At 29.6% G+C, this 14,576-nt stretch overlaps 1 protein-coding gene across 1 annotated transcript in view; it reads left to right on the top strand.

Annotated features, from left to right (window-relative positions):
* LOC113376469 (stress-activated protein kinase JNK) overlaps positions 1–14,576 on the top strand; it is a 255,416-nt gene that overhangs the window by 88,439 nt on the left and 152,401 nt on the right. Inside the window, exon 2 of the mRNA XM_026616393.1 lies at positions 4,420–4,474. The gene's annotated coding sequence lies outside the window, so the exon portion shown is untranslated. The remainder of the gene's footprint in view (positions 1–4,419; positions 4,475–14,576) is intronic.

Raw genomic sequence — 14,576 nt, 5'->3', positions numbered from 1 at the left:
TGAACAAAACTAAATGTTGGAAAATAATACGCATCAAATATTAAATATTCAATCAATTCATTGGATCGTTGGTTTTGTGTATGAATTTGCATATTTTAATTGGATTGGATATGCACATCAATGCTTGATGTGTATATTCTACAACTGCGGTCGCAATAGTCATCACGAACAAAATTGAAGTGAGCTTTATATATTGGCAATATGGTAGGGCGGGGCACAAAGGTCCAATTGGGTTTTAAGTATTATACGGTCTGAAACCAAATGAACTACGTATCAAATAAGCAAATATCGAACAATTTTCAATAAAATTCCCAGTTAATTCCTAATTATAGGCATGGGATTTTTTAATGTTTTTCTAAAATTTATCATCTGTCCCTTTTTACTTCATAGGCTGGGTAAAATAGGATAGGTAGGGGGGCAAACAGATCCAATGTCTCAATTTTAAGTTCAAATGGATGTTACAAAATTACAGCTACATTATTCAATATAAATTTTATGGGCACATTTTTTGCAAAGGTTACACCGTACATAACGTTAATCTGGTACGTTGACAGAAGTATTCATCAGCAGAGTTGAAATAATTTATCTCTTTAAAATTGCCTTTTTTCAACTTGATTTACTTTTTTATTTACTATTTCCTTATTATTTACACCAACTTTCTCTTTGCCAAGATAAAGTTTCAGTTGGTTCTTTTTACTCCCACACATATATAAGCTTTTTATATAGGTTATATAAAAATCTTCTGAATCTAACTTACAAATGATTATATATCTTATAAAACAGTTAAATAACGAGTACTTACAAATTTATTAAAGTCACGCAAATCAAATAACAGGTATCAACTACTTTCAAATATTGATAAATCCTAAATTCACTTGTTTTTGAGATATTGATAGTAGACCTTGTACCCGCGGACTTTTAAGCCCCGCCTTACCCTACGCGGAGAACTACGTGACTTTTTACTTGTGATACACTATTTTATTAGGCAATAATAATTCGATCAACTTTAAGAATTCAATTTTGGAAATAATAAAGTAATGAAGATAGAATATAATAAAATTACATAGTGTCAGATTAAGAATCATATACATATTGTGTTTTATACACAAAGATCTATAACGTTTTTAGATTAGGTATAATAGTTTACTGCTATTCATTAATAGTAGGTCAACTTTATCGCCATAGTAATTGAATCATTCATGGCAATCATTTTATAAGAAATATAAAATAAACACTTGGGCTTCTAATGATCTTCATTGAATATTAATGTCATTCATTCATATCGCGTAATTAGTGAATGCGTATCGAATCCATGCACAAACCTAGCTCTCAAGAAATTCTCGTGACAATAACAAAACCTGAATTGATTAGTCGATTTAATCACGCTGTCGTAACAATTACAGTTATGTTTTAATTTCAATTCATCTCGGTAATTCTAGTGACATTGTAAGGACGTTTTTGAATTTACTATCTCTGTCTCTAGAAATTTGTATTCAGAGCGAAGACGGATTATTGAATCTCAGACCCAGAGATATACATTGAGAATTGTGTGACTTTGATATAAAGTTTTCTTAGAGGTATTGTTCTGGGACGTAAACCGGGCGCGACTTTTTCCTACTAAATGGTGTTCAGACCCATCCAGTTTGTATTACTTTATTACAGATTTTCGTTATGCAAATAAATGGTTTCATTATATGGAAAATTGCGAAAATTGTAGATATTTCTTTTTATTAATATTATGTTACGAAATAGAATTGTGATCAACTTTTACTTCAAATTATGACACAGTATATTACTTGAATATTTATGATAAAAGAACATACGGTTTTATATGTGATGTTTTTTTGGTATTGTTTCTTCAGCGTTTTTTCAACCAGTTAACTGTGATTGACGGATATACTCGTTATGGGGAAGTGGCCGAAATTTATGAATTGACGAGTATATTTGTCATGCGCATAAAACAGTGATTTGCTATTTAATTGCAATTTGTGAAAAAAAAAGTTCAGAAAAGTCAAAAGATGTCAAGTTGTTTAGAATATTTCGAGGCTATTGTATAAAATAAGTAGTAGTAAATGACATTTCACCTTAAGACAAGTTTCATGAACACTCCTAAATATGTGGAAAAAAAAATTAATGAATAAGCATTAAGATTCAGCTATTTAAATAACATTTCCTACTGTTTATTTAGAAAATACTTTCTGATCTTCATCAAAAACTATTATTATTTTTACATGTGTAATAATAATTTTCAGTGTAATAAGTATGGATTATATACTAAATTTTGTAAATAAACTCACTTTTTTCATCCTATATCTTACCTGCGCAACTTACTTAGTGATTGACGAATATACTCGTCATGAGCTCGATGCGAACGGCACAAAACTGTGCACACTGTTCGATTTGAGCAACAGAGTTAACTGATTAATCAATAGATAATAATCATTTTAAATCATTACATTAACTCTTTGCCCTCGTTTGCTCACTCTCAGCCATCAAAGCAGCTCGTATATATGCTCTCAGCCACTGTATGAATTAATACGGCATGCAGTAATTATAAAACACAACTTTTATACAAAAACATATTTACTAGATCAGTGTATTTGAATTAAGATATCTAAAGTTCACAAATCAGTTGCTAAATCTTGTTTATACATCCAAAGCTTGCGTGTTATGTATTCTTGCTACTCTTCTTGCTCGACAGAAATTAATTCTGTATAGTACGATACCAATCTCCAAATTTAATTTGAGGGCAATTTTTTTTATATATGACCTGCAACACAAGAAGGAACTCGATGTATATTTTTTCTATTCAAATGTTTCGTATTTTAATAAAGCGCTATTTGTACTTCTTTTCCGAAGTCATTTGGCGAAGTTTATATTTATTAAAAGTGAGGATAGATGTTTTAGGATGAGTGCGATGTTGGTTTGTCTCGCGGTATGGTCTATAATATATAAACTCTATATGACCACAGATTTACTAAACCATGTTGGTGGACCACCCCATCCATATTCAAATATTATACAGCTGTTTCTTCTTGTGTCTTTGGTCATTTGTGAATAAACGGCAACAGTCGACCGTTCTTGAATAATTTAATGTTCATGGATAAATGTCAATGCGCAATGGAAACCACTTCAAAATGGATAGATATAAGATATATTATATGTAGTATTTTATTAACTTCCCGTAGGGCAAAAAATCGAAAATGAAAATTTTTATATATCTTTACGTTTCAAAAGTTTCACGTTTCAACATTTTGGCATACCTTAGAAAAAATGGATGTATGTCGACGATTTCGGGAACACGGATCAACCGATTTGAATAAATTAAAAAGCATTCGATTCGTATTGATAAGGAGACGTGCTGATTAGTTTTTGGCGAAGGCAAGTCTAGCCGTTCCGAAGATACGGGGCAAAAAGTGCCAAAAACGGTAACTCTGTTTTTAAGAGAACGGAGCGTCCGATTTTAATAATTTAAAAAACATTTTACTTGTATTGACAAGATAAAAATTTTTTTTTGTGTTCCGTACCAAGATATTTAATTACGGTACGGAAAGTTCCACCAATTTTCTTTAGGGCACGATGCCATGCACCCCACTAGTTCAATCATTCAATTATTCTGACTAGTTTAGATTATTAGAATATTATATATCAGATTCTTAGATTAGTTCAGATTATTAGATTATAGATAAAATATTAAATATGACGTTCCAATTCTCATGAAAATAAAATAATTATTTTAATAGAATTACGAAAATGACTTTAGCATTTATTTTATTACAAACTTTAATACCTATTTGCTAACGTATTTCTATGGAATCTTTGGTTTGCAGAAGTTTCAACTCTTCAATATTTTCCCGTAATGAACATATAAAACTCAAGATTGTAATATTATGCATATTTGGCGAAATTTAGCTTTAGAATGAGTTTTGCAGGATGATGAAAATAAATGTCGGAATATCTAGAATAATATAGAAAATTCTGCAGCTAAAATCGTTTTCGTTTTCGAATGAAAAATACATTTTTCATTTAAATGACTAAGATACAACAGAATAAATGATGCCACTTGAGGTAGAAACATATTATTAAAATGTATCTTACAAGCTTTGCATTTTATTTCTTGGCATGTTTCAAGACTGTCCGATATTGTTAATTTATAATATTTTGTTTTCACAAAATGCTTAGTTACGTTTTTTTCTTGATTGTCTGACTTTATATTGCTGACAATTATTAGTTAATGATATTTTCTCTTTGCGCAATATTCAGTGTAAAGATTTAGATTGAATCATACATTGATGTGAGAAATATATGACAGTATTCTATTGAAAAGGGGACATTAAATTTTTCGAACATTGTTGCTTGATATAAACAAATTTATGAATGACGAATTTATATAATTTGACATATTTTTCTGTTTTACAGGTAAAGTGGATTTGCACGAGGCGACATTTTTCGTAGAGTTGAAGAAATTCTAGAAGTAAGATGAATTTTATTATCTCTTCTTTTCACATTCAATGTCAAAGTGACACAGTGTAACAATATTTTTCAAGGCATATCGCGTAAAGTTATATTAAACTTATTAATATGTTGATAAGGCATTTATAAATCAATCATTATGCTACTTCTCGGATTTTCTGATTTTGCTATTTATAAATAAAATATCTACAAATTTTGATCATAAATCATTGCCCAAGAAAAATTAATACTCTGATAAAATTGACCAAGTATTAAATATGAAATTTAGGCCCGTCAATTAATAACATGAGGTTTGAAACGAGGGGAGGGGTTTGATAAAAAATCACGAATAATTACATTGACGTGTGTAGGGTAGAGCGGGGCTAGTTGAGCAATTTTTTACTTAAACGGATGTAGCTCCTCAATGAAAAGTCTAAATAAATTGCTATACGGCTTAATGGATTTGCTGTTTATCGCTTAACAAAAGTGTTAATACTATTTTTTGGTAATAAGTAAAATTTAAAAGCTACAGCTGCTTAAATTCGAAAAGTCAAGTATGCTCAATGTACCCCATAGGTGGGGCAAGTTGAGCACTAAGAAAGTATAATGAAATCATAGGTTCAATGTCGATTAGTGATGAAATAAAATAAGTTTTTAATAACCAGTTCTAAATTTAGAGTCTTTATTGACAGAGAAAACAAAACTTATAGTAATTTGCTTTGAATAATTAACGAAAAGTAGAATTAACAAAACAATATCGTATCTTTGGAATTATTTTATCATTATATTCAGTATTTTTGTTTAAAATCGTTATTACTCATAGACTTAGCTTAAATCTTAAAAATCATAATTAATTTCTGGAAGTTAATGGTAATTATCTTAATGACAGAACAAGTTTAGCAACTATGCTCAACTAACCCCGACTCGGAATTTCGAAATAAAAGTGAGTTTATAAAAAAAACGTGAGAATTATACCCAGAATCTCTGTGCATATTAAAAGTACTATAATTATATGGAAGAATAACATTTACCTGATTAAAAATAAATAACATTTGACTAAACCAGACGAAAACTCGTGATGAATTACTTATTTACTTTTTGGTCTGAAAATAAACAAAACGCCCGTGAGCCTCACCCATTTCCACCTTATAATGCCTAAACGGACGGTGAATAGTTTTCGAGATATTTCGATTGCTCAACTTGCCCCTATGCTCAACTAGCCTCGCTCTACCCTAATAATATTCCATTATGTTATATACGTTCTGACAATTATTGAAGTTTGCGTTACAATTGTCAAAACAAAAACATTATTTTTCATTTAAATTTATTTTGCTCGATTTCTTATGAGATCGATGTTGTGCTTGTTACTGTGTTTCATTTTCATTTTTTCATGATTTTATTTTATATTTTTTGAGTCAGTTACAAAATGCATGTAGAGATTTTATAAAAACATTCACAGTAAAATGGAGCAACGGCATTATTTGGAAGTTCACGTAAATGTGCATGCTTTATTGCTTATTTATTATTATTATTAACGATAAGGAGTATTATAACTACCTGTTGTTCTGTTTCACACTTCTATTTGTATTAGAGTATCATGTCAATGTAGTCTTTATTCATTACCATTGCCGCAAAAATTGGACTACTGCCAAGGGATTTAACTCGAGTAACGTCTTTTAGAGACTTATTTCTCTCGCCTTTTCTTATTTTTTCTAGTTTCTAACGTTCGTCGGTTCAACGTGTCGCCTTTTTGTGCTAATTTCTTCAACGCGGACTGGAGTTCACCACGTCTGTAATTATGTGCATGGTTGGAAAAATGTTTTATCGTTTTTCTCTTCTATTTAAAAACTTATTCTTACCGTGAAAATTGCTCTTTTTAAAAATAATGGTGCCAAAATACTGGGTTTTATTTAGACCAGTTATATGCAATGATATAACGGAAAGCCCTAACCCTAGATCTGGTGTTATGTCAAAAATATTTTGATTTATATCCGGTAAAATTTCTTTTTTTAAATTAATTTGCTTTTTATTTACTATTATTTATTGCTAACACCTTTGCCAGGGTACACGTTCAATGGATCTTTTTCACTCCACCCACGTGTAAGCTATTAGAGAAGTTATATAAAGAAAACTGTTGAATCTAACTTAAATATAACGATTTATCTTATGAAACATATAACATATACTTAAAAATTATATTAAGGATTCATAAAACTAAACAACAGTGCTGGCAAAAACTCTAATAACGAAGAAAAAACTTTTGTCATGGATTTTCAAACACTAGCGTTTATCTCTTCTATTAACTTAAATAATGCAATTCATCGAATTAAATTAAAATGAGAATAAAAAACTCCTTCGTTTATAATGATAATTCTAGTAACTTTCATTTACATTTTTTTATTATATATCGTTTTATAATCCATTTATTTATGAATTATATTATTGTATATTATATTATGATTCACTCATTTATAATTTTTATTTTATATTGTTTGTATATTGTTTGTTTATCTTCTAATCTGGATCATAAAGATGGAACTTACGTAGGGTAGAGCGGGGCTAGTTGAGCATAGGGGCAAGTTGAGCAATCGAAATATCTTGAAAACTATTCACCGTCCGTTTGGCATTATATGGCGGAAATATAGAGATTTGGGAGAAATAAACATTCTGCGATCGCTAGTGGCCACTGGACAAATGAGTGAGGCTCACAGGCGTTTTGTTTATTTTGAGACCAAAAATTAAAAAAGTAATTCATCGCGAGTTTTCGTCTGGTTTAGTCAAATGTTATTTATTTTTAATCGGGTAAATGTTATTCTTCAATATAATTATAGTACTTTTAATATGCACAGAGATTCTGGCTATAATTCTCACGGTTTTTTTTATAAACTCACTTTTATTTTGAAATTCCGAGTTGGGGTTAGTTGAGCATAGTTGCTAAACTTGTTCTGTCACTAAGACAATTATCATTAACTTCCAGAAATTGATTATTATTTTTAAGATTTAAGCTAAGTCTCTGAGTAATAATATAAAGAAATAATGATTTTAAACAAAAATACTGAATATAATGGTAAAGATACGATACGATATTGTTCTGTTGATTCTACTTTTCGTTAATTATTCAAAGCAAAGCAAGTTTTGTTTTCTCTGTCAATAAAGACTATAAATATAGAACTGGTTATTAAAAACTTATTTTATTTCATCACTGTCGATTACAATGTCGATTACATTGAATCTATGATTTCATTATACTTTCTTAGTGCTCAACTTGCCTCACCTATGGGGTATATTGAGCATACTTGACTTTTTGCATTTAAACAGCTGTAGCTTTTAAATTTTACTTATCACCAAATAATAGTATTAACACTTTTGTTAAGCGATAAACAACAAATCCATTAAGCCGTATAGCAATTTATTGAGACTTTTCATTGAGATGCTACATCCTTTTAAGTAAAAATTTGCTCAACTAGCCCCGCCCTACCCTAGTTCTAAAACGTTGTCAATAAAAAAATATTGTTTCAGAAAAAAAAATTAGTTTTTCATTACAATTATTGGATTACTTGTTTGAAGCCCACAATATCTATAATGTAGAAACTCGATTTTTAATTATAGCTTTTATGTAAATAAGTTACATAATAATGGGAAATACATATTCATGAATATACGTTTTCACAGAACCAGAGTGTTATTCACATTACTTTCCTGTATTTTGATGGAGCTTTTTTGTTAAATTATGATGGTCCTCGCCGCAAATACTCAAGTTTTATTTTTAATTCATTTAAAACATATACTTGTAGTTGCATCTCATTACGTGACAATGGATTGATTCTATCTGCTTCACATTTATAGCTCACATTGCATATATCGAAAGCATATGTGAAATATTGATGAATGCTCTAATTATCTTGTTGATTGTTGCTCATTTATCTCATTGTGTATTTATTTGTCATTAATCATTTTTAATGAATTTGTTTCAAATCTATTGACTGGTCAGCAATATTTATAGAATAAATTATTTAGTATTGCAAGGAATATTTTGTACGAACTTTGTACAGCATGTTTTGTTAAATTAATTGTCCCAATTAAAGCTCAAAGATAAGAAGCTTAGATATATTGACTTTATACTCTGTTGATGCCCACTCTGCATTAGTTGTGTCTTATCACCTCCTACGCTAGTTTATATCGGGATGCAATTTTATTTCATTGTATGGTTTTCAGTCACCAGATTCTTTTTTATTTTAGTTCATTAGTCAAAAATACAAATTCACAAGCATTATTAATCAGTTCTAGAGTATTTGGATTCTGATATTTTGTTCTAAACACATTTACAACTTGAAAGTAATAAATATTTTTAACGATACATTATATTGCTGTTCTTAACTATAGTGCATGCAAGTAAAGTGAAACGTCGATGTTTCACTTTTATATTTATTGGTGATAAATTAGTAATTCTCAACTCATTTGACACTACCGCCCTCTTTTCAGAAAAAATATTACACAGCCTACATCCTATTCTATGCTATCCTAGACTATGTATTTTTTTTAATTTGCAAATGTGTGTATTATAAATGATACTGTGTTTGCATATAAATGCTTTATTTTGGTTTCTCATCGAATATGAATTCGTTGCTATCATCTATGATTTACTACCTTTCATTTCTAGTTCTATTTCAAGAATCACGCACCGGTGGTTGGCAGGTATATTTCTGTGTGTAGAACACGGAGCGTAGAATTGTAGTAAATTTATTGAAAGGAATTTGTGTTATAAATAATTATCTTAACTGTAAACAATTTTGAAATAACCGGCTTTTTACACAGCTCGGGATGATTTAACCGTAATTTATGCTAAATTATTTCATGCTTTAGTTTTTTATAATTTTAGTTTTTGAACAGTGATACAGTAACTTCATAACTAATATGGAAAGTAAAATGTGTTAATATATTCACGGTTTACCTTCTTGCAACTATTACCTACTTTACCTACCTTATAGTAGGTCAAACATGATCAACTTCCCACAGAGTCGGTTATAGCAGAAAATCTAAAACGACGATTCAGGAGGTTCCGTACAATTTTTCTTAAGGTACGATGTCATGTACCAATAGTTCACATCGAAATTAACATTATATGTCATTTTTGCGGATTAATTTCATAATAATTCATGGCCATGGAATATTTCATTCTAGTTAATTGCTAGATATCTCAAAGTTATATTGCTAGTATCCTCTAAGTTCTATTTCCGGATGGAACAGCATGATATCGAGCAGTAATGATAAATCTAAATATGATGTGAAGTGTAAATAGTCTTTCTGTGCATTTTTGCATATACATACAAACATATAAAATATATATGTTGAATAGTAAAATAAACAATTTACAGATATTCGACAATTTTCTACAGTAGCGGAACACGTGGTAATAATTTTCTTTGATTTCGAAGCGAAGATGATGTGTATTTCACACACACAACTTATTTTCTAGCCTTTTGCTCAACTAGCTATGGCGATTGACTATGTTGTTTGTGATGTAGAGTCTTCGATCAAGCCTTTTAACCTTTGACGACATTCAATTAAACTACAGTGAAACTCGAGCATGGTGACTGCGCATACCATCTACAAAATCAAGGCAAAATATGAACGTTTTGACACTGATACGGTTGATAACTCGAGTAATATATTAATCAACACCAATCTGCTTCGTAAATCGATCCGGGTTGACTTATTGTTAGAGTCACAATTTGGAAACTAACAGTGTTGAAGCGTATAATTTTTGCATTTTGTCTTATATTATCATTTCAACAACTTTTTTGATATATTATTATATCTAGAAAATCATTTGAAAATGTTTTAAAACCAACTTCTCAAGAAAAATCATTCTTATGTTAAATTTTTGTTATGTTGAGTAAAAGATTTAAAGGTGATTTTTGTCTGAAATATTTGAACACAGTACTATTGCTTTACTATGATTATATTTTAGACTGTGTTTTTATATCATTTTCAACAGTAATTAGAACTTAGGAGTCCTATAAGCTGTTCTATTGATTTGACTTAATGCTATGCTTAATCCTATTCGTTTCTACTGATGGCAACCCAAACAGTTCTCATCTCGGTGTTACGAATTGTTATTACAATTTCTGTAATATGGCGAATATTTATTGATGCAGCAATACCGAATCAGGCCCATTTTTACTTGGAAACATATATTTATTTATATTTCCAAGCGGAAACCGTTGCCGCTACTGCTTTTCAACGAGGCTGCTCGAGGCGGGATCGAACCCAGGACCTCTAGTCGTTGTAGCCACTTACCTACGAGCGAGCCCCCACAATATTCTAAGGTTATTTCTTTTAAATTAATTTTGTAATTGATTTTTTACAAACTAGCCAAATACTAAAACTGATAATTTAACTCAAAATGTGATATATTAAATATTTTTGGTTAAAATACATAACGAACTTTTTAATCTCAAAATTTTTATTTTAATGCTATTTTTATGGCATAGTTATCTTCTATATATATAAAAATAAGTCGGGTTTTCCTTCCTGACGAAATAACTCCAGAACGCACGAACCGATTTCGACAATTTTGCATTCGTTGGAAAGGTCTCGGGCTCTGCAAGGTTTATAGCTAAGAAAATTAGTTGTGCATGGCATCGTGCCTTAATGCAAGCTGCTGGAACTTCACGCACCGTAATTAAAAATTCGACTAATGACATTAGTGACAATTATCAGAATTATGCTTGGTTAAGTCAACGAGCAATTCTTGCCACAAAGAATAATGATGTACACGCACTGAATTTCACCATTCAATCAAAAATTGCTGGCGATTTGGTGACATACCAATGATTCTGACTGGTCTTCCGTTTGACTTCAAACGATTGCAATTTCCAGTTCCCCTTGCGTTCGCAATAACAAGTCGCAAGGCCAATCGCTTGGTGTTTGCGGGATAAATTTCAAATAGATTATTTAGAAAATCATTGTTTTTCACATGGGCAGTTATACGTTGCCTGTTCATGAGTTGGAAAACCATCCGCTTTGTTTGTGTTAACGTCAGACCAAAAAACAAAAAATGTGGTTTACCAAAGAGCTTCAATGAAACGGATAATTTGCAGATTCACTTTCTTTTACTTAGAGAAGTTCAACTAAAAAACACTTCATTTTTGTAATCGAAATAAATTCATTACTGTTGTGCAATAAAATCAAATTTTTCCTTTTCAAATATAAAACAAACAAAAAATTTCTTTAACTTTCTCACGAAACCATCTGGTGGCGAAACGGAGTTCGTCGGATTTGCTAGTATTATATATAACTTTCCCGTTCAGAGGTTTTGGAGATCGAGTAATAAAAGTAAAAATAATACCATTTGGCGGTCAAAACTGATCATCAGTGCACAAATCATCAGATATTTTATATTTTAAATAAGTTTTGTTTATATTTCTGTGGGTTTCGTAACATTTTTTATCTGTTAGATAGCGTCGCAGCGCTTACGCGCTTTGAAATTTAAAGCAGCACGATCGTTTAAAAAAAAATTCAAAATTTTCAAAATATAAAAAAAATCTTTTTTTCAAAAAAGTCATTTTTTTCAAAAATTTCAGAATTTTTAAAAATCAGTTTTTTTGCAAAATTCTTAACAAATTTGAATCTTTTTTAAAAACAAATAATTTTTGTTATGGGAAGTTCCTGCAGTTTTCCTCAAGGCAAATATAATGAGCAAAGAACACTAATAACTATATATTTCTATAACTAGAAAATCTTTCTTTTACTTTGTCAGGATCAGAAAAATTATTTTCAAGTAGAATATTCAGATACTTTCAACGTATGTATGTAATATTTCTATGAGGAATAGGAATGTAATATGTCAGAAACTCAAGAATGTTGACATATCATTTGAACGTTCTTGACACACACCGATGTATATCATAAATTATATTACGCGTGTATCGTATCATGTCTTATAATATAAGACTCACATTATGCTAAAATCTGCGTAACTATTCCAATTTGTCACTAGACAAGATTTTGTCTTTTCTCTTATGTTGAATATATATTTTACCATGCACATCCTATTTCAAAGCTTTATTTAATTAGAGCTAAGCTTTTGTAATATACTGTTTATTTATACATACACTAGAATTAATTTCAGTTATACGTTCTGAGAATTCATATGAAGCATTGCTATTATAAGGACATAATTGTGTATATGAATATTTTGAACTTTTTTAATTAATTTGTAGTCTAGTATGTCGCATTAATTTATAATAATTAAGTTCTGATCATTGCTTGTGAATAAATAAATATATAAACTAAGTATAAGTGGCATTATGCATTCAGACATATTGCAAAATTTTCCGACATGTGTAAATAATTTAAATAAAATTTTTAACTGTGCGGTTTTAAATTGATATAATTCAAACAAAATTATAATATTAGTGATTGAATTAATTATAGTGTATAAACACGAACTTGTATGTTCAAAAAACGCAAATTTTATTAAAAACGTAATTAATTTAAATTTTTTATCTATGCTTGGAAAAACTTTGACGCGATTTGGAATGACTCCAAACGTCAAGTAAACATAAAATTAGCAAGTCGAATTTCAGTAAGTTTTTTTGTAACTCCTTCGGGGAAATTAATCAATGATTCTATAAGAAATGGTTTCGCGGATTTTTCATTTGCACTTCATATTTTTATTAAAATACAATAATGTAATCGTAGAATAGTTGCAATGAGTTTGTATATTTAATTTTGGGGTTTCAAGCTCTTTGCCTTTAATAATATTTTGATGTCTAGACATAAGCTAAAAACCAAATTTCTCTAACACTATATCAAATTTAATTATATTTTAAATCACGTTTTATTAGTTATACGTCATGTTAAAGACTTTTTTTAAAATATTTCTAAGGAAGTTTCTAATCTTATTCTTCGAAATGTATATCCCTGCCTTGAGAAATGCTTCATATTCTGTTTGTAAACAATTGCCTTGATCTCGAGTTACATAAAAAATGATAGGGAAAACATTTGCTACCTTGCAGTTTTCAATATAAATTCATGTCGTTTTCTTTTACTCTCTACAAAAGTTCTCTAAGGCAATAAACTTTAATATATATATCTTCGTCTTTGTCGTCCGACTTTCTTGATACGATTTTTCTTTGTGATGTCTTTATGCTATTTTCTTCTGCTGAACATTGTATATTTTATTACTACTTTTTTATAGAATGATTATATCGAATAATCTAAAAATAAAATTACAAATTTCAATTTTAAGGTTAAAAAATTGTGTTTTATGCTGTTACAAGTTAATAAATAATGTTTTATACTGTTACAAATGTATATCGTTCTACAGAACTAAAAAATAACCTTAAAGAAAAATACTGAAGAGAAAATTAACATAAAAGCGCCGGACGCAAATTTTATCAGTTTCCATAAGTAATATTTGTTCAAAATTTTATCCTCTTATTGTAATCATAAAAAATGTTTCAGTTACATATTGCTTAATAACAAATTTAAATAAGGTCATTTAAATTACTTTGAAAATATCAGTTAACATATTGGTAATGTGGTAGCAACCATTATATTATATGTAACATTCATGATATAACAGATATTTATATAATTGTTTACCAAAATCAATATTTTTTGTAAGTTAAAATATAGTAATCGGTAATGTTTAATTTTAAATTAAAACAAGGATAATAATTGAAGTAATTGATGTGATGCTAATATGCATTATTTTGGACATTGTTGTCGCAAATCACTACCAATTTCTCATGGAATAGTGCCCCTGTCAACAGTACGTTGATTGGATTCGCAAGATTTACTGAATAATTAATTGTTATGCTATTAGCTTACAACAGTTCCGATAACCCATACAGCTGTAGGGGAAGTACGGACAAAATGGTATATATGAACAAAATGACAGTAGCCTTATTTAAAAATTGGCTAAATTTAGTAACAATATCGCGTCAGATGTTGAGTGTCATTGCCACAATCTTGACGCAGCAATCCAGTTCTAACGTGTATTTCTATTTTGTGTGCAGTTTTTCATGTTTTTGGGGGGACTTATATATTTATTTGTAATTATTTCTGTTAAAAGCAATGAACATATGCCAGTACTATTGATTTTGATCGATTTT

Source organism: Ctenocephalides felis, unplaced genomic scaffold (assembly GCF_003426905.1).
Source record: "Ctenocephalides felis isolate EL2017-DRISC unplaced genomic scaffold, ASM342690v1 CF-g0.4_SCAFFOLD_01886, whole genome shotgun sequence".
NCBI lineage: Eukaryota > Metazoa > Arthropoda > Insecta > Siphonaptera > Pulicidae > Ctenocephalides > Ctenocephalides felis.
Note: the sequence above shows the minus strand (reverse complement) of the source record. Positions and strands in the feature narration are given on the sequence as shown.